The sequence below is a fragment of the Bidens hawaiensis genome, unplaced genomic scaffold (assembly GCF_021521415.1).
Source record: "Bidens hawaiensis isolate Kalapana, Puna unplaced genomic scaffold, B.hawaiensis_p1.1 tig00023405_1, whole genome shotgun sequence".
NCBI lineage: Eukaryota > Viridiplantae > Streptophyta > Magnoliopsida > Asterales > Asteraceae > Bidens > Bidens hawaiensis.
The window spans coordinates 382,885-386,656 of NW_027493670.1; the positions used below are offsets into that span (position 1 = coordinate 382,885).

General features: G+C 39.9%; 1 pseudogene; it reads left to right on the forward strand.

Moving 5' to 3' along the window:
- On the forward strand, positions 1–1,447 carry LOC143567448 (UDP-glucosyltransferase 29 pseudogene; annotated as a pseudogene).
- The last annotated feature ends 2,325 nt before the right edge of the window (positions 1,448–3,772 follow it).

Consider the following 3,772-nt stretch of genomic DNA (forward strand, 5'->3'; position numbering starts at 1 on the left):
ATGACAATCAACAAGCAAACTGTTTTGATGTTCCCATGGTTAGGCCATGGTCACATTTCACCTTTCCTAGAGCTAGCCAAAAAGCTAGACAACACAAACCTCTTCAACATCTACTTATGTTCCACTCCAGCCAACCAAGATTCCGTCAAGAAAACCTTAAACACGCCTTCGATTAGTCTCATCGAACTCCACCTTCCGACATTACCCGACCTCCCACCACACCTTCACACCACCAATGGCCTCCCACTTCATCTTATGCCAACTCTAAAACAAGCTTTCGACATGTCTGAGTCCTCGGTTCACAAGAATCTTGAAAACCCTTAAGCCTGATTTGCTTATATACGATATGATTCAATCGTGGGCCCCGGTCTCGGCTTCTGCCCTCGGTATCCCTTCGGTTGTGTTTGTCACCACTAGTGCCACTATGGCTGCCACTATGTTCCATCTTTACTTGAACTACTCTAAAGGCATTGCTTTCCCGTTTAATACTATTTATTTTCATACGTATGAGTACAAGCATGTGCGTGAGATTCTTGAGAGCTCGGCGAATGGTAGGAAAGATAAGGATCGTGTCATGGAATGTGTTGGGAAGTCGTCAAGTATTGTTCTTGTCAAGTCTTTTAAGGAAGTTGAAGGAAAGTATGCTGATTATCTTTCTATGCTGACTGAGAAAAAGATTGTGCCAGTGGGTCCACTAGTTGCAGACCCGTGTCATGCTGACTTGACACAAAACAGTGTGATGAAGTGGCTTGACACGAATGAAACTGGGTCCACGGTCTTTGTTTCTTTTGGGAGTGAGTATTTTCTTACTAGTGATGATTTGGAAGAAATAGCATATGGTTTGGAAATGAGTAATGTGAACTTCATTTGGGTTTTAAGCTTTCCAAAAAGTGAAGCTAAGGTTGAACTTTCGCAACGTTTGCCACTTGGGTTTATTGAAAGGGTTAAAGATAGGGGTTTATTGGTTGAAGGGTGGGCCCCGCAAACACAAATATTGAAGCATAAGAACATAGGTGGATTTGTGAGTCATTGTGGTTGGAGTTCGGTAATGGAAGCAATGAAATTTGGTGTTCCAATTATTGCAATGCCAATGCAACTTGACCAGTCGGTCAATGCTCGGCTGGTGGTTGAGGTTGGGGTTGCGGTGGAGGTTGTTAGAGATGGAAATGGACGGGTCGTGCGGGAGAATGTGGCTTCGGTTGTGCAACGCGTGGTGGTGAGTGAGTTAGGGGAAGTTGTTAGAGAAAAAGCGAAGACAATGAGTGTTTGTTTGAGGGAGAAAGGGGAGGAGGAGATAGATTTGGTGGTGGTGGAGCTTTTGAAACTTTGTCTAACCGGTGGTAACCGTCGTGGTGACGGTAACAAGAATGGGCTTCTGAAGACGAAAAGCGAGGCATTTGAGGCATTTGTTCTTGACTCTTATTTTGCGATGAGAACCGAAGTTTAGGTTGAAGTGATTGATCTCCCTTTGCATCAACATCCAAACTTAACCAAGTATGATACCGAAGAGTTGGTTTAAGACTGCTTGAGAGTATTGTTAGCTAAGTTGTTTTGGAAAATGTTTTTATTATTGTTTTCATAAAAACAACTTAATTTCTAGTTTTTTTTTGTTTATATGTTTATGTTAAAGGTAGTGAAGGGAGATGTGCAATGTAACGGCTACCCTTTTTTTGTGTAGCCTAAATAAATATATAACTATTATTATGAAATTTGTGTGTTCTGTTTTGTATTTTTAGTTGTTTATCATGTCATGAAGGTACTGTTTAATCTAATCAAGTTAGTAAAGGTAAAGCCATGTTCTTGATGCCTTGATGGAAGTTTAAAGATGTTCTGGACTAGATTTTATTGGATCAGAGCCCAACAAATAAATGTTGTTAATAAACGTGGTGCCAGCCCAAAGAACATGGTGTGTTCGGGTTTGTTTGTAAGTGGGCTAATGGAAAGAATGTAGTTATGGGCTTCAAATATGGGTCCAGCATTGAGGACATATTTAATGTAGAGGTGAAAAAAAAACCCGAATCCGGAACCGGACCAGAAATAAAACCCGGAACCGGCTTTTTTACCCTGGTCTTTAATACCCGAACCCCTACCTGACCGTACCTGTAGGGTACGAATAGGGTATGCTTTTCGGTACTAAAACCCGAACCCGAATCGGACCAGATTTGTACCCGGTAATACCCGAAAACCCGAACCGGTTCTATACCCGGAACTGGTTTTTCCAATGCCCGAAACCGGGTATTTCAAATACCCGATCTATACCCGAATAATACCTTAAAAATACCCGAAAAATAACTCTAAAAAGTGCAACCTTTTAAAAAATCCAAGATATAGCCGAAAAATACCCGGAAAAAAGCCCGAAAAACCTGAAAATAAGATTCTTTCAATACCCGAAAATAGGGTATTCAAATACCCGGTTTTAAAATGCTCGGTACTATACCCGACCCAAACCCGATGCATGGGGTATGGTTTTAGAGACAATACCTGAACCCAAACTCGACCTGAGTATTATCAATACCCGATTTTCTAATACCCGGTCATACCCGAATCCAATTCTGTACCCGGAACCGGTTATTTGAAAAATTGTGCACCTCTATATTAATGAAGATGCTTTAGCTTTAGGCTATTTATGAATTAAATAAGCATATGCCAGTATGCCACTACGCCAGGCGATTTAATTGTCCATTGTAAATGTGAGCTAGGCAGAACGTGGCCCGGTATCAACTTTGTGTACCCACAATGTTCATATATTTCCCGTGATGTCAATAAATATCAAGAATGTCACGTCATTGACAAAGTCTTCTGACAAACTGACATATAATTGAATCTTGTTTTACATACATCTGGTGTTTCGGACTTCAGTCTCATGGTTAAACACACCTATCTATGTGCAAATATATCTTAAATTAACTCGCATTTTATAATATTAATTTGATCAACAAAAACAAACATGCTTACCAATGTTTAAAAGCTTTTCCATCCTAGAAGCACATTCATTGTTTGTTTACATACACATACACTGGATTACTTAGTCACATTGTAAAACAAGCTAACAAACAAATAATCATCACAGATAAAAAAAAAAAGGTGATCTACATCAAAGATATGGTACAAAGGAGATAAAATAAGTAAACCGCTATAACTGATGAACAACATCAAACCAGAATAATATAGAACTCGGTGCATATATGACACGCACTTGTTGCAATGCAAGTGTCCCGCTTGTCAAGACTGCTTTCGCACCCCCTTTAATCCGAGTCTGAGAAACAGACACGCTGTCACCATTCCTCTGGGTGGCGGATGGCAGTGCCGCCTCACCCGCCAGCGGTGGTGATGATAGCATATGAGAGATAGTCTAAGGGGTTGGGATCATACTGCAAATTGCAGTCCTCGATGATGAGTCTACCACTCCTATGAAGCAAACAGCACCCCAACTCCGCCTTTACTGTTAAGTTCGCCAATTTGCAAGTCGACAAAAACTCCAATGCACTGTAAATCACAAGAAATGATGTCTACATTTTCTAGCAGATTATCGTCCTCAATGCCTACAATAATAATGCCCTATATTTCCTTTCGGTTAATAACATGAAAAACCAATGTAGTTTCTTATTTTCACGAAAAAGTAACTTAACCTAATTTTGGTATATTAAAGACTTAAAAGTCCCGCAACTTGTAAAAGTCACTACACTAAATTTTGAATATCAAAGTCTCTAAACTAGTCTAAAATGCATGTACTTTTGCAAAATAATAACACGGACTTGTTATCTCTTAAATT